At 39.6% G+C, this 21,813-nt stretch overlaps 1 protein-coding gene across 1 annotated transcript in view; it reads right to left on the reverse strand.

Moving 5' to 3' along the window:
• Positions 1 to 21,813, reverse strand: part of LOC129725080 (uncharacterized) — a 300,060-nt gene that overhangs the window by 16,616 nt on the left and 261,631 nt on the right. The window lies entirely within an intron of this gene.

The raw sequence follows: 21,813 nt of genomic DNA on the forward strand, positions 1-21,813 counted from the left end.
GAAGCTCGCCTAAAACACCAAACGAGTAGGCGCACAGAGCACAGAGGCTTTCACGCTTTGCGATTGTCGATGCAGCTGTGCGCATCAAGTCTCGGTTTCGGGGAACCAACCGGCGCAGCACCCGAAGAGAGTATTAACCAGATTAGCGTCCCATCCATTTAATACTCTCTTGGACGGAACGAAGATGAAAAAATCGGTTCGGTAATGGTCTGGTGCATCTGTTGCCAGGTTCTAAAACCGCCAGCGCTCATGCGGTCGGGCTCGCCAGTGACGAACAGTACCGCCGCCCGTCACAAGAAATAACCACGAAGTCTAGCCAAAAATATGATGCTGTACCTTCGAAACCCACATCACAAAATGCAGATGCAAACTCCTTCCCCTTTCGCACCTTCCCAGAGCCTATGCAAATCGTGCCAGGCAAGCAAAAAGTTAAACAAATATCATCCACGAAAATATAAACCGTTTTCGACCCTTTTCCCTTTCCATCGCCCACATTCTACACCCACTACAAACCATCCCAAAAGGTGACAATTCTCCGAAAAAAAACACAAGCACATGACTCAGTTCGACCGAGTCCCTTCCTCCCTTGTGCATTGTGTGTGTGCGCGTGTGTGTCTGTATCTGAATGTTTGCACATTTTTAACTCCCGCTGGTGAACTTCCCGAAAGCGAAAAAATTAAAATAATCAAAAAAGAGTTACGTTTTAATACTCTCCCTCTCACTCTCGACAGTTAAAACCCGATGAGTGGTGAGAGGTTTCCACCATAATTTGGATAAACATAACAAATATGCTTTTTTTTGTCTCGACGGAGCTCGGCTCCACGGTTTCCCTTGCGATTGTGGTTGACGACCGGCTCTGCCCTCAGCCTGACCGAGTTCAGCGCAGCACACGTCGAGGCTATCGTTTATCCCGCGCCGCCGCCCGGCTCGGTACACAAGTGCAAAGCAAAGCATAACCATTTCGAGGATAGAAGACCTGCGCGAGGGGGTAGGTGGGAGAAAAACTGTTATAAAGTATAATTTATAGCCCGGGTGGATCCTCGTACAACTGGTTCGCGAAAAACTGAATCGCTGCTCTTCAGGCAGGGCAACAGCAAATCCAAGCTGAACATAAAAGAATTACACACATGACAAACGAAAGGCAGGTTCGGAGGGCGGGGAAACGGGGGCAGAATAACCAACAAAAAAGAGACACGAAATAAAAACAAAGCAACGTAAAATAAGCACGCGTAAAAAAAACTGGTCTAGGGGGACTTTGGAGCGACGCGACGCAGCCAGAGAGCGGTGCGAGTAAAACATGATTGCAGTATTAAAGCGTGCGGCTTTTTTTTTTCTCCTGTGTTTTGTTATGTTTTGTTTTGGGAGTGTGCAAATGTTTGATTTCGTTTTCTTTCATTCTTCTGCTTCCTCGTTCATTTTTTTGGTTTCGTTTGCTGAGTCAAAATAAATGCGAAATCGGTGGGATTATTGTGGGTTTGTCGTAGTGTGCGCAATTTAGGTTAGATTTACGCACGAGGGTTCGATGATCTGCGAGTTTAGAACGCAGTTTGCGCATAAGGTGATTTGTCATGATCAGCCCAATTTAGACTATTTTTAAAGTACATAGATTTCCGTGGCATATTTTATTATTGATGTCATGTTATCATAAAAAGAGAACGTTTATCAAAACTATCTATCTGTATAGTTTCTAGAACAATAATTAATAGCAAATCCGTCGTGAACTTATTTAAATAAATCGTTTTTTTTCTTATCATAAAGTTTTTATCATGATCGAACCAAAAAGTGTATCGTAATCGAAGTAGGTAGTCATTTCTTTTCATATCCAACTAATATTTGAATTAATTTTTTTTTTTGATAGACAATTTACTTGTTCAAAATTTTTCTGGACATTTCAAAATGGGCAACCTTGCTAAAAAATAACAATTTTGTTTTTCTTTAATTGTACGTGAAATCCATCAGTGAAGCGGTGAAGTCCCTGAAGTAATCTGATCCGATCATATTACAAAACAGTACTTTGCATTCCGGAATAATTCCTACTTTGTAGTGAATATTTCGCGCAAGAGATGTTACTACATAAAATTTAAATATTATATAGGCATTTTACTGAAAAATATACTGTAATCTTTAAATATTTGATTCTATTATCACTGCTTGAAAACAAGGTATGACAGCAATCGAAACGCGAATTATAGAGAAGTGGTAAAATGAGAAGAGAGCCTAAAATAAATATTTACGTGGATAAATTTCTGGAATACAACACTCAGCGAATCCAACTAAAAATAATAATAATGAATTGAAAATGAATTGAAAAAAATTATTGAGACTCACTCAGTTCCCAATTAAACATTAGGAAAAAAAATGATTTTTTATTCCTTTATATTCACAACTTTCACAGTGAAAACAGCAACACTGTTTGTCTACTTATCCATGTATACAAACTTTCATGCAAGCCTTTATGTGGCATTACAGTATGATACAGTATGAAGTACAGTACAGTATGAAGTACAATTTTGAAAGTAACACAAAAAATGACCTTTTACCTGTCCTTCTGTCACAGTGGTTCAATAAGGCAAAAATGGAACTTTATTCCATAGCGCTTTCCACCTTTATTCTAGCTTAATTGTGTCTACTAAAAAAATGTTTGTATCAGAGCCGGATTTGGGTGGTGAAGGCCCGGGGCAGGTATTTTCGTGCGGCCCTCTATTTATTTTTTGAAATAGAAGTGAGAAAAATTTAAATTTTGAAATGACATAACGCTTTGCTGGAAGGTGGCGAGCAAAAAAATCAGGTCCCCACTATGTCTTAACGTGTGGCCCAGGACTTGGGGGGCCCCTTGTGTCGGAAGGTCCGGGGCATTTGCCCCCTTCGCCCCCCGTAAATCCGGGCCTGGTTTGTACAAATGACCTACATAATCATAGATTATCAAAGCTAATAAAGAGTTTACTATATAAATAATTAAAAAAAAAAATATTTTTTTCTATTAAGAGATAGAGGAATTTGGCAACGTTGTTGAAGATATAAAAGTATAAAACTTTGCTTAACAAACAAAATTCCAATCTTCATTGGGTACAAACTTATAATGTATATTACACGGAAGTTATCGAAAATTTAGTTTTTTGTACTAAACTTTTGTTAGTTGAATTCTACAAGAAAATGTAGTTCTAGAGTCACATTGCGGCATCAAAAACACACATTTTTGTCGAAAACTACACATCTTCTGGACTTCTCCTTACAAAGTTATAGCATATCTTACCTAATTTCTCCGATAACTTCAGTAAGTCCCAACTTAGCTCAAGTACTTTAAACTGTTATAAGTTCCAACTGTCCCAATCCACCCACTGCTGGCCCTTTCCATTTTTAAAGTTATCGAAATAACAAGTTAAAATATGCTATAACTTTATAAAAAAAAGTCCTGGAGATTAGGCTGTCTCAAAAAAAATTGATGTAGCAATAGTCAAGGTGTTCAACCCTAAATTGAAAGATAATGTTATTTATTGTATTTTTGTAGAACATTCCAACTTTTAAAAAAAATTGTTTTCAGGTTGCCCAAACGTAATTTATGGAAAAAATGACTTTTTTAAGCTAAAAACCACTCTTTTACTCTTTTGACGTAGGATAACGTCTTTGTTTTCAGGATTTTTACTGCTAAATTGAGTGATTTTCCGGTTTAATTGTATGTTTGTGCCCACTCGAACACCGTTATCAGTCAAATATTAGAAACGAAAATTAGTTAATCTATGAACCAGAGTGATTTTCGCATCGGAAAAGCAAAAACTTTCTTTTGATGCTTATGAAAATCACTCAGTAGTATCGAAGGTGTTTTGGTTTGTTTGTCTTTTTCCAAGCTGCGTGGCCACGCCCTAATGGAAAAAATCTACTCTGAACTCGATACAAAAGACTGCGTGTAGAAAATTCAGCTTCAGTTTAGTTTGTTACACAATAGCGAGTGCAGTGCAGCTGTTAAAGGTACGCGACATTGAGAAACGAGAGCTGCATACGAGTCAGCTTCCAGGCACTGCAGAACATGTTACCTTTATGTCGCATACGGCAGCAACAGTTACCATCGTACGCTGCAGAATATTTTGCTGACACAGCGGAGAGCAAACTTTATTATGCGCGGTCAAGCAAAATATTCAATGCTACCGATGGTGCGATTATCAGCGTTCTGTAGCACGAATTTCTAACTGAAGATTATGGAATCGGTTCTTTTCAGAACTATAGATGCTTGAAGATAAGAGTTATGAGAATTTTCGCAACTACTACTAGTGTGAAATTTTCATGTATTCATGCATCGTTAGTTTTACACTAACGACCATCAAAAATAAACGGTGGTTTTGCCTATGGCGCAGCATATAATATATACATTTAGTCCTACGTCACCATTTCATACAACCCCTAGAGCTGTATACCTTGTAGTTTTTGCAATTTTGATTAATTCCCACATTTTTTCATATTTTTTTTTATTTTTGTTAGATTATTTTGAATATTTTACAAAGTTTGGTTCAACATCGCATTCAGTTATTTGACTCAACAAACAATATCGCACACTAGCCTTCTAAAAGCGGTCTCGATCAACTAGATTAGTTGAGAGAATTCGTTATTGATATTGTTTTTGGTATACTTTTCAAAGAACAGCGCTCGCCGGAGTGCGTGTACTTTCTCGGGGAATATTGTATTTTTGGTAATGGACAAATTGATAAACACTCAGATACTATTGGTTGCGATTGGCCCTCGTACGCTCCTCACACCTAGATTGGCGGTGTTTGACAAGAAAGATACTCATCGTTCACCGTCGTAATGAGTTAACTTCGCGCGCAACATTTTTCGATTTGGTCACTCACCACGGTGACACATACCTTTCCTTTCCGTTGCAGTCGTGGAGATGCAGAGGTAAACTCGGTCTCCGACAAACCTTTCTGTTACACCTTTTTCCTTACAGCATCCCTCCACATTCTAACGTTCGTAAGAACGTGGCCGGCGCTGTTATCGATCTATACAAAGTGGTAGCTACTGAATTATTGTACACTGAGGATGGTCAACTAATCCCAAGTAGCCATATACGTGGTTCGTTGTACAACTTCATTAGCCCAGCTCGACGACAGAGGAGCAAGTACGAAATGTGTGGTCGTCAAGCTCAAGCTCAATTTTCGTTCGTTAAAAAAATATAATTTTTTTAACCGGTCCAATATTGTCCAGTGCCTTGCATGAAAGTGAAAAATAGCCACCATAACCGTTAATATTTCACTTTCATGCAATGTTCATTGTCCCTTCCATCATTCTTTTATTATTCGTAGAAAAGAGAAAGTTAAGTCATCCGTTGGTCGCAGTGAAAACGTGTTGGTTTGATTTTTACCGTTTAAAATTTTCTGAAATTTGAACTACTACCCCGAAAGAAACCGGCTCTGGAAAGCTCACTTTTGGATCAATTCTGGCGTTTTATTTAGATTACTCTTGCTGTTTGGTTTCATTTTCACTCTACCTAAGGAACGGTGAAGATCATTTGATTTTTTTTTTTTGATTTTCTTCTGCTCAGCAAATTTTATTACGTGAACGACGCGCGTAAAATATTTCATCAGTTCGTTACAAGAATGAAAGTGTATCTGAAAAGGTGCTGCGTTCATTGGAAGAACAATTTCGCTAGTGAAAATGATTTTTATCAGCACTGCCTATAGTTAATAATAAAGTTAAAATAAATCATAAAATAAATCAATTCCAGTGAGCCGGAGTGAAAAGATAGAAGTATCTGAAACATATTATATATGCAAGGAAACTTCCTCATCTCAAAAATTGCTACGTCCCGGCTGCCGTGGGTTGGCGTTTTGACGTAAGCACCAGAAACACAAAATCGCTTCAGAAGCATCGCAGCACTCCTACCTCATCGTCATTTCCAAATGAAATGGCGCTAACGTCATTTTTTATTTTTGATATTTCTCAGTTATTTTTCAATATTTTTAAAAACGGTAACAAGCATCTTGAAATGGGCTTCTTTTACTATAGTAATACGTAAAAAACGAAATTTGAAAATTTTGCGCTTACGTCAGAATCCCAGCCCACGGCAGCCAGAGAGCCTATTTTTCCGATTTTTTTGAAGATAACACCAAATTTCATAACAAAATCGAGTTCATTTCAGGTAGTTCAATTGCGTTTTATCAGTTTTGAGGCCTTTGCTTGAAAAGTCCGATTGAGCTGAAATTTTACATGAGAACTTTTTATAAGTAGTTAGACACAACTTTTGAGCCCTACCACTAAACGAAATTTTTCTCATACATCCCATTTCCTATGCTCAGGATCCGAACAAACCACCTCGAAACCAGCTGAGAGACTAATTATATTAAAACACATCAATCGACTACTCTCGAATCTCGATCAACACAATAAATCGAGGCGACTATCGGGATGCAATTATATTTTGTTCCTCGCTCACTACAACGCCTCCTTTCTTTTTCGATCACTCGCAAGCAAATATGAACAGTGCCACTAGCGTACGCCCGGGTGCTTTTTCCGTTCGTTCTTTGCAATGCAACACAAACTGCACTTCGCCTGGAGAGTATCCTGCTGCAGCAGCAGCGCAGAGGGACTGACCAGCCGGACCAGCAAAAAACTACAACTCATCACAGCGTATAAAATGTCCGATTACGATCCAATCAGGCGAAATGGAAACTGCTCGGTTGGCTACGAAACTCTCCGGACACCATTCGGTTGGTTTCAACTGCACACCAGGCAGCCCCAAAGCAGTTCTAAATTATAAGGATTAAGCAAAAAGCCATTTGCTCACTTCGGTAATGACGACGACGACGACGACGACGACGATGATGATGGAACTGTGGAACGCTGGTACTCTCCCTGGAAGCTATCGGCAATTACTACAGTCGTTGCTGTCGTCCTCGTCCTCGTCAACCGAGGATGACTGTTGCGGTGAAGGTGGATTGGAAACTGGCAACCAAGTCCCCAACAGCATAGTCCACTTTCTGGCGCTCCTGGGCCAATAATTAAAATCCTTAGCACTCTCCAATACGAGAAGACGGAAAGGCAAGCACCAATCGATCGATACCATCTCCTAGTCGCTGCTTCTGCAGCTGTAAAAGCACTCACCGAGCTAATGGCTGCAATTGACATTGAGCTAATTACTATCTCTGTGTGGCTCTCCAATGACCGCTGGTTAGCTGGTACTGCTGGTAGTGGGCATTTGAGAACCCATCGATTACAATTATAGAGTGTGTGTGTTTGCTGGGCCGCAGTAGCTTTTATAGAACTGACCATCGACTTATACCGGCAAATCTTTGCCTTGGTGTGGCTTTCGGTGTTGCTTCGCTTTTCAGACAAACACCAGAGCGAAAAAAAAGAACCGGTTGGGTGCAAATAAGTGCGGGGTTTGTTTTTACACTGATGCAGTAATGTCGAATAAATACCTAGGTGAGAAGTTCAACTGCTGTACCGTTTTCGAGTGCCCTCCAGGTCCCTTAACAACCAACCCCTTGCCGCTAGCAGATCAACAATCGTCGAAAAGCCTATCAATTAATCATAGGAATAATGAATAAATAAAAAGCCTCGGCTCGAAGCGAACCATCGTGTATCGGCAGCAATATAGGAGTCGCAGCATGAGTTTTAATTAATCTTCTATTCAAGCACAATCATTAGCCTGCTGGCTGCTGGTGCTTCTGGCCATTCGACTCCAATTAGAAACGCTCGCTTTGTGTATATCCTCCTCCCTTGCCGTTGGAAAATTGCCTCCGTTCGCTCAATCACACCGCAAGGACATCTCGATTGTCTCGCGCTCGAGCGCCACCACCAGCGGCGCACTGCACAAAACTGTCAAATCATGACCGGGTGACAATTGATGCACTTGGTCACTACTCTGTACACCTTCCTTCTCCCCTTTACGGAACCGAACGCTAATGTATGTTGAAGGACTTCGATTGTAAACGGATGATGATTGAGCTCTTGGGAAACTGTGTCACGTGGTGGTCAATCGTCAGTAGCGGCAGCAGCTGGCAGTTGTTAAAGCTACCGGTAATAGGTTATTTTGCGGTGAAACTGACGACTGACCATTGTTTCCCATTTCCATCGGTTTCGAAAGTCATACTCAAGCCCAACACTTGCGTATCTGTTGGAGGTGTTATCTCAGAGCGATTCGTATTGACGGGAACGGTTTCGAACTTTGACGGAATACCTTTTACACGCACCAGCACTTACTCGAGTTACGTGAAAGCTACTACCAACGGCCTTTCGACCATCATCGTCACGTCGCAAGGGTGCGCAAAAGAGTGTAATCCTTAGCGCCGTCCGCAGGCGAAGGTATAGGTGTCAGTGTGGCGCCCACCCACGCACGTTCACAGATTGGCCGACGACAGCATTAAGAAAATTTATGTGCCATTCTATCGCAAAATTCATAAACAATCAACAGCTTCTCACCCTGGCGGTCCCGGGAGGCGGCAGCGGGAGAGTACCGAGTGCATGAGTCAGCGGGTAAAAGTGTTCTGAAGGTGATTCCGCAATCCACTCGGTTTCGCTGTTTACTTCTGTGTAGAAGAGCAAGTTTAGGGACGGGTAGTAACTGCTCACCACAATAAAGCAGCAAAAAACTTCTGCATTATTCTCGGATTCGCTACGTTCCTCCGTTTGTTGTGATGGTGATTTGCAGCAAGACTTCCAGACGGAACAGAGCAGAAATTTTCGCATCGAAATTTGTTCGTCAAAAAAGATTAGCTGCCGAAGATAGACAGAAAGGGAGATACGGGCAGACAGTGAAACAACACAAATTAATAGTTTTAATATTAAATTCATAAATTTTCTCGGGCGTGGTCTGACTCGAATTATAGAAGCATACCCCGGAGACGATGCACTTCCGGTGCATTCGGTTGGGTAAACGTGAGCAGCAAAAAAAATCCGATCGTTAACCGGAGCCGAAGCGCGACAGCTCGTTTTTTTCGAGCGCTTATTAGCTGCACTACGGGATGCTCACATTTGCACATTTGCATTTTTCTTTGAGAAATGTCATACAAACCAACTAAAACGTCGAGCCAATCATGACGTCATTTCTTCATCTTGGTAATTTAGCTAGTGTAATGATCTTAACAGGTTTTACTCTTCTCAATATGTAAAATGAACAGAGTGAATATCAACCGCTCACTTCTTGCCCAGCACGAGGGCTGCGTGTAGCAATTTTTTGCACCATACTTTTTCCCTCTGTTTTGTGCTGTGTTTCTGCCTCTCGCTAAAAAAATAATGGAGGACCCTACGCTGGACAATAACAATAATGAATAATGAATTTTCATTTCGTTAAATATCCGTTTTTCGATAGCTGAATTTCTGATTTTTTTATGAAATGCCTTATAAAAAAATATACACCGCGAAAAAAAAATATTTTTTGAATTAAAAAAATTGAAAATAATATTTAATTTCAATTTTAAAAATAAGAGTTGCTTTTTGTTAAGAAACTTGAAGTTATTACGCAACTCTTAATAAAGAGCCCAGGATGGAGAAATGAAGATAATTTTTTTCAAATATTTTGTATTCTAATTGTTTTTAAAGATTCAGACAGTCATTTAAAGTAAAAAAGTGTATATTTAATTCTCTATAAATATTTTTTCAATTCCCTACAACTCATTCTCAGACAGTTTTTCTATGCAACCAAAGGTTTCTGAGCTCTGAATAAAACCTATGCCAAAACGCACAAAATAACTCATGGATTTAAAAAAACTCTCCATCTGTGAAAAATACTCAATTTGGTAAGCCAAATGCTCGATTTTCGACCATAGTTCATTTGGCGCGATTCTACTCAATACTGTTTTTCACCCCATTCTAATAGGACCCGCCCATTTTCAAATTACCTCATTCTATCAACTCCGTGGTGTAACGTAATGACATTCGTTCACTATACAATTAAGTTAGCAAAGAAATCAAACGCATTTGGTGATAGCAACTCTTATATGCAAACGGTTAGAGCGGCAATCGTCAGACTATAACTGTAAAACACAGTTCAAGACGGCCCGAAACTTACGAACGACGTCAAGCGGTTAAATGGTTTAGAAATTTATATTTACTTTCATCGAAAAAAAAAACAACCCTTTATCATTTTGTTGGGTCGTAAAAATGACCTGTTCAGAAATAAAAACATTATTAAATATATTTCATTTTCTGAAATTCATAACACTTAAAACATTAATCGATTTTCGATGTTTATAGAACAAATTAAAAATTTATTTGAAAAAAGGAATAAAATATGCGTACTTTTGAATGCGATTTTTTTTTATTTATTGTGATTTATAATATGTTTGAAGTTGAATTTACCTAAACATAGAAAGACAAACATATTTTTGAAATTTTCTCAATACATAACGAAATGAGGTCAAAATATATGTTCTATGTTTGCTCCAAAATGAACGACAAACAAATGGAAAGGGCGTATTTTTACGAATAACATCAATAACATTGAATAGGATTTAGATATTTACGATGATTTCGATGTAAAAATTAAGATAAAAAGTTAGAGCGTAAAAGGTTTTGTTTTTTCAACCCACATCGGATTTTTTCGAAAACAGAAATTTTTTCGTATAGATCAAAGAAATCAGACATTTCCTGCCAAGTATGAAATCATTTGAATTAGAATGCTATGCTATGACACTCCATCTAACCGATGTCTTCATAGAGCTTCCGTGGTGTAAAAAGAACTTCAATCTGGATGCGTGGCCGCAGAGATGGAAGCAGTGGTACCAACTTTGCTTTGCAGTTTTCGACAAAGTTACAAATCATGAAATTCCTAGGATCTCAGTAGGAAACACGATTTTTTCATTTTTCAAATTTCAGTTGTCTGTTGTTTCAGTTGTTGTTTTGTAAAACTCATTTTTCATTTTGCTCTCAAAGTTTTATCTCTCCCTATCTCTTAGTTTTTTATTCTAATTTTGTTATGATAGAAATTGAATAAATCTATCCTCTTTTCTTAATATGGAAGATTTCAAAGTCCAAATGATATTACGTAGCATAGAAAATTCATTTCGAACCCCTTTTATATTAGAGGATTCGCCCATTTTCGAATAATCTCATTCTGTTAACTCCGTGACATAACGTAATTACATTCTGTTTATTGTACAATATGGAAGCATACTTAAATGATGTATCATTCATGGGAGGAGGTTGGGTTATCGTCATTTTTTGACAAACAAATGTTTTTTGAAGCCCGATTTTTTTACAGAAAAAATGTACAGTAGAACATAACATTGCAGCGAGAGCTGTCGAAATCTTCTCATCTATGTCATTTTGCACTTTTCCGAAAGCTCTTGTAGTCTGTCTTTTTGTTCTCCTTAGCGTGAAGAAAAACATCTTTCACTGTGAAAACAACTGCTCTCACACTGGTGAGCAAAGCGACGCATTTACTTGAAGAGGGCAGCGAATCGTTTGCATCTGAAAAGCTTGAAAAAAAAAATACCGCGGTGAGATTTGAAATATCTCTCCTCAGAGATAATAAACTGGTGTAAGAATTCTCACACAAAGGGACATTACGCACAATAACTACACAACAGAGCCCACTGCAGTGCTTTTACTGTGTGTCGCTTAAGCATATATCAAATGAGGGACGCATCTAGGTAGAAAAGTAGATTTCGTTGTTTGCTTTGCATCTCGAAACTGAAAGAAAAATTAATCCAGTCACTCACGATTGCGCTTTAAACGCTATTAAATATATCTCAGCAAGTGTAATAATTTTTCTGCGGTTATGTTTAATGATTTTTCTCGTATTTGTTTAGCATCCTCCAATAGTCAAACGTTGAAACAGTTTACATATGTACAAAAAGAAGTTGGCTGAAACGTCGGATATCCGGTGCGTTCGAAACCGAAAATGCTTTCTTCATCTACCTGGTTTTGGTTTGGTACTTCATGTACCGACGGCCGACAGTGGGGTGAAGAGGGTATCGAATTGCTTTGATAAGTTTTTAACAACAGTCCGATGCAAAACCAGCTGAAGCAAACCACTGCCGAAGTAGTCTGATACTTTATTATTTTCTGTCTCTTTGCAACCATCACAAAGTATCTTGAAACAATTGTCTTCGGCTGGTCGTTCTTGCGAGTAGGGAAGTAGGCGCACACAAGTACATATGAGGAGAGTAAACGGGAGTGTGTACATATGATCTCGGGAGCGAAAGCAAAAAGAACGAGAAATAACTTGAATGGAGAATTCTCCAGTGTGTGATAGCGATAGCAACGAGAACCTTATATGAGGTGTTGCATACTGCTTACGAGCGAGACTAACAACACTGATGAGAAAGAGAGCGGATCGGAGGGATCTAACGATGAAAAATTGGCAGCACATTTTCTACATTTTCGAAGCATAAAAATGATACGAACTATTTCGCGCAGCCATTTCGATTCGAACAGTTTCATTTACATTTGATTCCTGTCGGCCACTATCATCGAATCACGAAGAACATTTTTGCTGTCAAACAGGTTTTAATCGGGTTTTTCCAAATAGAATTGATATACCTCAATTGACGGCGAGACTGGCGCATATAATGACTCTTTCATTTCCTTCAGTTTGTCATATGCAATTAGTATCGTATCATGTCATTTGATGATAGTTTTCCAACATCGAAAGCCGCAGTTGGAACGGCAATGGCATCCAATAAATACGTCACACAACTTCTGATCAATATTTCGGATCAATGTTATTTGCAATTTATAATCGTCGGGCGATAGTGACGCTGGTTATCTCTGCTTTCAATTGGAGGCATTTTTTTCCTTTTCGAACCCTTCAGCTGTCAAAATCCAAGCCAGAGCATCCGAGTAGTCTTCATTTGACTCACAAAGCGCTCGAAAATGAAACAAATGTTTTTCAATTAAAGGACGGTTAACAGCGTTAACAATTGTCAATTGAGAATGAGTATCAGGCTGATGAAAAATACTAGATGGTTGCCTGTTTTGTCGTGGAATTGCCCATACCAAATAATATTAAATTTGTGGAGCGGAAAGACTTAATAAAAAGTCTTAATCGCTGCGCCACTATTAGCTTCAATAATACTAATTTAAGCATATAATCAGATTTGTTTTTTCTGATCAATTTACGTTTCTAGTTTGCGAAGTTGTATCTAGTATAGTTTTCCAATCGTACTTTTATTTGGTCTTTGGACGTGACTCCACTTATGCGTAGATTGAGTAAGCGAACAAATATAGAATGTTTCAAATTCGCCGCGTTTGTCGCATTGATGAAGGGTAAACGCAATCGAAAACTGATAGTAAAAACTGCTTCCAAATTACTGTTTAAAGTAAACAACGTTTCGTCCAGAGCTAGATTAAAAACCAACAACTAGAACTAAACGAATCTGCGGCATCGACTCGTAGATTAACGTTTGCGAGCAGCTGTCTTAGCCGCGGCACCGGCTGATTCCGAATTCTGCTGGCTCATTTAAGGAGCATCATGAATAATCATATACTCGCTCACACTTCACAGCTCGGCAAAGGACCGCCGAATGTGTGGCTGTCTGTCAATGTGTCTATGGACTATTGGAGGGGTGTGTTTGTGTATGTATACAGGCCCCACCACTGGATTAAGCCTGTTCGGGGATGTCTACATTCAAACCGAAGATAAAAAACACACATAGAAAGGAGCAGTTTGGACGCAGTGACTCGTAAAAGTCTCCCGCAGTGCTGGCTCGCCGCGACTCGAGTAAACGAATCTCCGTAGGCTGCTGAAATAAGCAGCTTCGTGTCTACTCACGCGCCCCCCAATCATCCGAGCAGAACGTGATGAATGCGTAAATCTTGCGATACCGCCGGAGGGAACCTGCAGGTTCTAAACATCGGACGCCTACGTGACGTGAGGAGATAAAACCGACTCGGCTTTCGCGTGCATCAGCGGATTTTCCGCGGAGCTTTTTGCGCCCAGATGTGACCGGTTTTTTGTTCTGTATTCGGAAGCATGGGGGACCGTTAAATATTAATTGAAATCGATCCCTTTCCCCGGGACCCAGCGACAAACGAGAAAAAAACACAACCGCCGTTTGTAGTCTTCGATACATATCCCCCAGCGAAGATCAGACGGCCCGCGAAGGAATAGCGTTTGGTCATCAAAAATCATCTCTTCAAATCACCACCCAGCGAGGTCCAGTCCTGTCTAGCGCGCACGTTTCATTACTCGACGCGTTCATTTTTTTTACCCTGCAAAGAACTGGTTCCCTTTGTCCCGCACCGTATATGGCATGAAGAAGGACACGATCGCCGCGCATGCAGCTTCGCTTCCTAGTTCTAATAGATACGGGCCATAGTATCACTTCAGCGATGTTAGACGACAGAAACGAATGCCTAATGAACCGCAATCCGCTAAAAAAGACGCTGATCAACTCCCACCATCGCCGCAAGCACTCGCACTGCCGCCGTTTGGTTCAAGTTGTTTGTAAGTTTTCTCACATTCTGCCGAGATGAGTTTGGAGTTGCGTGTCGTAGCCCATCACGGTAGGAGAGGAACCAGCGGTTGAGGAGGTCGATTCCACAATGCAATGCAGCTGCAAAATGACACTAATGAGCGCTCTCGTCACGCTTCACTGAGGTGATGATCGATTGGACAGTTATTGGAAGTCTGGATTTGCCGCGGCCGACCGTGGTCGTCGTCACTCGACGCTTACGGTAAACGGCTGCTTACGGATCGAGCTGCTACGGAATTATGGTGCGTCACGACACTCTGCAGTGCACAACACGGAAGACAACGCGTAGGATTCTTGCGCGTTCAGTAAAGAGGTTAAAGGGGGTTGAAAGCTTAAGTCAATACTCTGATTCCCCGCAAGCAATGTTTACTCTGCAGGATTTTTTTTTGTTTTCTCACCGCGAAGGGTGGAGCGAAACATTTATCTTTCGAGCTGAAGGCTAGGACCGTTTCCCGTCATGCCGGTATGAATCGAAGTCAACATTTGATTTGCCTCAATCTTATCCTCCGCTGTCTATCAAACGAAGCCTGGCCGGACTGAAAGATTTATGGGGACCGGCAAAATAAAGACCCCGTTTAAAAAGTTATATCATTCGGCTGGTCCTGTGACTGTGACAATCGTAATTTTTCAGCGGACACTCCATTGACTATCCCGCATCGCTGCGCTGTTCTGCATCAATTAAAAAGTTAGTCTAGCGAGAACCTTCGCAAACAGTCCTAATATCACTTCATTTACCGGTCTGTCATCAGGGTTTCTTTGAGCTGCTGGCTGCGAAGCACCCTCTATAATTCAAAGTTTGCTGTAATTATGCTGCGAACTTGGGACGAACCCTACCTAACGCGGAACAGCCCTCGTCCGGGACAAAATAGATGAATGGTTAAAAGATTTGCCGCTTCCGATCACACCGAAAGGCGAAGAATTTTCCTTTCTTGCTCCGTTGAAACAAGATAAATTTGCAAAATTGGGCGACAGAAAGCAAACACGGGTGCTGCACTTAGTTCCACTTTTCATCAAGGTGGGGCTCTCAACTGGAAATAAATTGATTTTCTGTACACTTGTCTGCCTCTTTTTGAAATAATAACAGCGATAATACCAGTTCGGACCCTGTGTTATTTCACAGTTTTATTTTGGCCGGTCCTTTGAAGGTGATGAGCTACGGCGAACTCGACGCCGGCCGCGCGCTGATGACCATGATTATCATGCTCAAATCGGAGCAAAATTTCGTGCGCTTTCATTTGGCTCTTCAAACACACCAAAGAGGGTAAAGCAGGTTGCTAGTTTTCACCTGACGGCTTCCCGGTCGCGAACGAATTTTCGCTCACGTGCCACACGCTCGCCTCCGAACCCGGTTTCGGCAGGCGGGGGAGGAGCAGTGTTTAAGTAAATGTTATTTTTTTCAGCTAGCTAGAGCGCAAATTTCCTTCGCTTTGCTTCTGGTTTTCGGAGAAAACACATGAAAGCTATTAAAAATTCATAAATGAATTATTAAGCTGAACGGGTGAAAAGCGGTAGAAAACTGTTGGCAATCGGACCAAAGGGCTCGGAAGGTGGCGGGGCGGGTGCAGTGCCGAAGCACTAGTTCAAAGTACACTGACAGACTCAACTCCACTTTGCTTGGTGAACGGCAGCAACCAAATGACGCTGTCTGGACGGGGAGGAGAGCGAAGTTAGAAATCCCGTAATTAGACGTTTATTAAAATGAAACGGTGGATTTTTTTTTCTTCTGTTCGTCTGCCTGTTCAAAATTATTTTTCTACCAAAGGAAAGTTGAACATTTGTTATAAAAATATTGTTTTAGGGTAAGTTATTTATGCTAAGTTCTGAGGAATTCTACTTTCATACTGGAGCGCGTTGAGCAATGCCTAAATTAGCTCTGGAAAGGCAAATGCGCACCGCTCGGTGAATTGGACGATGTTATTTTTTGGAGGAATGATTTTCGTTTTTTTTTTCATCATCTTTGACTAGCTGCCTTCGCTGTTGTTCTCGGAGGTTTTGGCTCATTTGGAACGAAAACACGCACCAGAAAGAGGTTTTTGGTTTGATGAATTTTGGCGGCTAGCGGCGAGAGGGATAAGTCAGTGCTGACGATGTGATTACGGCTTAATTTATGGGTTCAATGAGTTTTCGGGAAAAGATTTGGCTAAGAGATTTACCCGCGAAACATGCCCCGTCATTGGGAATTATGTCAATCCGTGATGTGCCAATCGGCGGGCAAGCGAAGGGTTTGAAGTTCCGCTGTACAAAAGACAGCTTAATCCGGCGCCGTTAATTTTGGTAAACATAAACATTCGAGCGTTTTCCTCGTTGGTGCTGATTTCACCCAATCCTTAATTATGTTTCTCAGTTTAATCATTGGATTTTTGTATTCTTAGCTCGGAAAATTTGAATAATTGTTGAAGAATTTGAATGAAAAGCACTCATGAAATTTGAATTCAAAATACAATTCAACCTTTCGGCCAGGACATTTCTAAATTTCCAATCACTACATCTGAAACGACCTAAATAATTGAAGTACTTAATTTCTTTTGTATTGCGTAGAGATGAATAGTACAACGAGTGAGAAAGTATTTCAATGATTTTTTTCTCAGTAAGGGAGTTCAAAACTAACTAAAGTGATTGATAAGGACGGCGAAACCCTTATCAGCAATTTACGCTTTTATTTCGTTTCGAAATACTTAAAAATTATAAGTATTGTGATCGGTATGAACCATTTAATGGTTCTGAAATCAATCAACATTATCGGTCTCAATTAGTTATCTTCCTTAATGTACCAAAAAACCTTTATAGAGAATATGAAGTGATTCAACCGCGGACGTCATTTTTCTATGCTACACTACCGAAGCAGTTCCTAATCTAATTGTAGCGAATCTCGACCACAACAACAACAACACTACCTATTAATACCAGGCTTGTCGTTTCTCTTCCAAGAATCACTAGTGTGTGAGAGATTATTTTTCACTACGAAAACAACTACTCTCACGCTGGTGAGCAAATTGACGTACTTGCTCAAAGAGAGCAGCAAATAGTGTGTATCTGAAGAGCTTGCAAAAAAAAACACCGTGGTGGAGTCTGAAATATCTCTCCTGAGAGAACAAACTGAGGTGAGCTATTTCACACAAAAGAACAACATTAAACAACGATGGTAGGTTCACCAATCTCAGAGTAATGTTTCAAGATAGTTCGGAATGGGATAAAGAAATCCATTACTAGTGTTCCAAAATAGACGTCAGCTTACGACATTTAAAACTCACGACTGGGATGTTGAAAGTTGAAGTAATAATCAGACTTTTCAAATCTTGTGTCGAATGTATCCAAAGCAGCCTTAGACCGATTGAAGATGCTTTCACCTTATTCCGCTTCATCAGATGGTTCAACTAGAGACGGAAAAAGCGCCCTTACATTGAATCGACAGAATAATAGAGATCTACAACGACACCTAGGAATACTGAAAGATTTCCAAATAAATAATTTAATTTAAAGTAACGAGGATTGGGCAGATAGTAAACCAATCTTCAAAACTCCGAACAGGACAATAGAAACAGAACGAAAATTTTTGTAACAAGATGTACCGAGAATTTGTAAAGGCTCACTTAGTTTTTACACAGTGGGTTTTGAAAATATCAATTTCGCGGGACAGGGAACCTCAGGTCCAGGATTCAATAAATTCTTTCCCATGAGAAAATGACCAACATATTCTAGGCAGAAATCTATGCGATAAAAAAATGCGCGGAAAAGTGTCTGGAAAGAATTCATCGACATTAAAATATTTGCATTTTCAGCACTTAAATTCTCTATTGTGGGAATGCATCCTACCGCTCTGACAGCTGGCCAAAAAACAGATAATTTTTACCGGATGGTCACTGTGGAATTAAGGGAAATCAAATCCAAATCATCCTTCAACCTTGGTGGTCCAGTACCTTTTTGTAGAGTCTCACCAAGTGCTAAAAAAACTGAACTCGGTGAATGAGAAACAATTCATTCAAATCCTGTCTGAATTCTCTTCAAATTTAACTCAAGTTTAATCCAAATTCAATCAAAAACCTATCAAATTACAACCCAAGGCGGGGGCCTAGCGTGGTTGATATCTTCTCCGCCAACCACGCTCGACGCCTGGGTTCGAATCCCAATGCCGACATAGGTGTCGATGGTTATGGGGTGGTGTGATCCACTCACAAGCAAGCCAACTGGTCTAGATTCAATCCTGGCCGACACCGGGAGATTTTCTGAGGCGAAAAATCTCTGGGATCACACCTTTCATCGCATAAGGAAGTAAAGCCGTTGGCGCCGGTCCGTTAATCAACGGGTCTTAAGTAAGAGTCCTGGGTGAAGTGGCCTCCCCGGGCGTCGGTGATTGGCACAACAACAGTGGCGGAACTAGATCGACGGAAAATTAAAAAAAAATCCAACCCAAAAGCCATTCAAATCAAATCTAAATCCAATGCAAAGTTTTTCGAGATCAATTTAAAGTCGAATCCAAATGTAATCTTAATCCAATCCTAATCCACTCCACGTACAATCCAAATCGATTTCAATCAGAGTTTAATCCAAATTCAGTTTAAATCCAATCCAAATATATTTTAAATTCCTCTAAATAAATCTAAATCCAATCTAAATCTGATCCTTATCCACATCCAATACAGTCCAAATTCAAATCCAATCCAATTGAAATTGTAATCGATTCCAACAGGTTTACAAAGGCAACCAGAGCTCAACCGAAATTAAGTTCGAATTCAATCCAAATTCCATCCAAATCTAATTAAAGTCTAATCTTAACCCAATCAAAAACCAATCTATATCCTACTCAAATTTTTTCGGGGAATCAATCTAAAAGCAATCGGAATCATTTCCAAATCCAGATATAATCCAATCCAAATTCAATTAGAGTCCAATCCAAACCCAATCACAGTTCAATCTAAATCCAATCCAAATCGATTCAGGAATCAATCCAAAGTCAATTAGAGTTCATTCCAAATCCAGTTTGTATCCGATCCATATCCAACCCAAATTAAAATCCAAATCCAATCCAAATTTACCTCAAATTCGATACAATCCAAGCCCGATCTACATCCAATCTAAATCGATTTAAAATTTCGTCCAAATCCAGTTTATATCCAGCCCAAATTTGCTCTGAATTTGTCCAAATCCAATCTAAATCCAATCCAAATCCAATCCAAATCCAATCCAATTTCAATCCAAATCCAATCCAAATCCAATCCAAATCCAACCCAAATCCAATCCAAATCCAATACAAATCCGATCCAAATCCAATCCAAATCCAATCCAAACCCAATCCAAATCCAATCCAAATCCAATCCAAATCCAATCCAAATCTAATCCAACTCCAATCCAAATCCAATCTAAATCCAATCCAAATCCAATCCAATTCAAATCCAATCCAAATCCAATCCAAATCCAATCCAAATCCAATCCAAATCCAATCCAAATCCAATCCAAATCTATTCCAAATCCAATCCAAATCCATTCCAAATCCAAATCCAAATCCAATCTAAATGAAATCCAAATCTATTCTGAAATCAATCCAAAAGAATAAGAGTTCAATCTAAATCCAGGTTAAATCAAATCCAAAGGCATTCAATGTGCAATCCAAATCGATTCCGAAATTAATCTAAAAGCAATCAGAGTTCAATCCAAATGCAGTTCAAATCCAATCCGAATTAAATTCGAATTCAATCTAAATCCAATCAAATTCCAATCCAAATTAAATCCAAACCTACCCGATCAGAAAGACAAAACAAAATGAGTCAGAAGCTGTTAGTTTGTTATGAGAAAAACCATTGAGGTTGTGCTCCAAATTGATCCCGTTAGGTGTTAAAATAACAGAAATTTTACCAAAAATTATTCTACTGGTATCAACTATGTTACTAACATATCAGATTTTTAACAAAACAAGACAGAGTGTATGACAGTTCAATAACAAGTATTGTTTAAAAAAACAGCTTTTGACAGAGACGAAAAATTTGTTCGACTCATTTCAAAACAACTTAATTTCTGGATTTCGTATCATAACTCATTCAGATTGATTTGTGTTATCTAAAACATATGGGCGAATAGAAAATCATATCAATCATATCATATTTGTATCTCCTGTTGATATAGTTTTGTAATTTTTTAGCTTTGCTCTTCTGATCGGGTAATGCAAATCCTATCCAAATGACGTTCAAATGTAATCAAAAAAAGTATTCAATTTCAATTCAAATCCAGCTCAAACGCATTGTAAATAATTGTGACTGCACTAAAAATTAAACCAGTCGAATCTTCAGTAATAATTTCTCACTCGTATTATCGTCCTCTCTCACTCTCGCTCTACCACTATTACTTTATCACTAGGCAGGGGTACCTGGTGTAACAAGTGCCGTTGAGGCACAATGCATCTCCTCCGATTTACAAAAGAGAAACATTTTAATAACATTAGAATAATTCTTTTATTTAAATCTATGTTTTCAATAGTCATCTTGTCAATTTGACAGCACTGCAATGTCAGAAAATTTAAATAACTACGAAAAAAAGTTTTCGTTGCTTACGGTCTGATTTTTTCTCAACTGAATCAAGCGTTTCAATGAGCATTGCCAGTTATGTAACCAGAAAGATTCTGTTGTTTCGTTCGAGGCATAACACTTCCCTTAGCTCGGAGCAAAAGGACTGTTTGTAAACAATTTTTTTGCTTACATTTCATCTCATTTACAGAAATGTCCGGGAGTCAAATCGGCTATCATGGACCGTTGAACAGCTACGATCGGTGCTAGAGGCAATCAAAACGAGTATTTCCCTAAAACAAGGCCGCTCGTGTATACGGAATTCCAATGAAAACCATTTTGGCATTATTCATTGGATAACAAGTAAGATGTGTTCGATAGGGTACATTTTACCTCATTTGCATAGTGCTTCTCGCTTGCCCCTTCGTTGCGGTGCATTTTACACCAGCAAGAGTGTATTTTGATCAGTATGTAACAATGGTTTTATCTCTCAGCTTTAACAACAATAAACTTTGATTTCGTTCTCTGGTGCGTTTTTCCTCGGGAATCCCTAGAGGTTTACGTGTTTCTCACCGGACGCACTGTTTTCCATTTTCCACCTCCAATTACCATTACCACCGACTCAAACGCTTCTTTCACCGTCATCAACCTTCTCTTAGATAGCATACGACCGGAATCGCTGCTCATCCTAATTACAGAATTCGAAAACGGCGACACATTTTTACGACACGAGTAATAAAACCAGTTCCCGTACGCATTGTGCGTTGCACCCAGTTTATTCGTTTCTCCTCCGTGGCAGGCGTCGTAAAATAAAACCATCAACACACACACACACCTGTTGGTTCAACGCACTTTTTTATGGGTTCCCGTTTAGCATTTGCTGTTGCAACATTGTATCGCATTATTTTTAT

Source organism: Wyeomyia smithii, chromosome 2 (assembly GCF_029784165.1).
Source record: "Wyeomyia smithii strain HCP4-BCI-WySm-NY-G18 chromosome 2, ASM2978416v1, whole genome shotgun sequence".
Lineage (NCBI taxonomy): Eukaryota > Metazoa > Arthropoda > Insecta > Diptera > Culicidae > Wyeomyia > Wyeomyia smithii.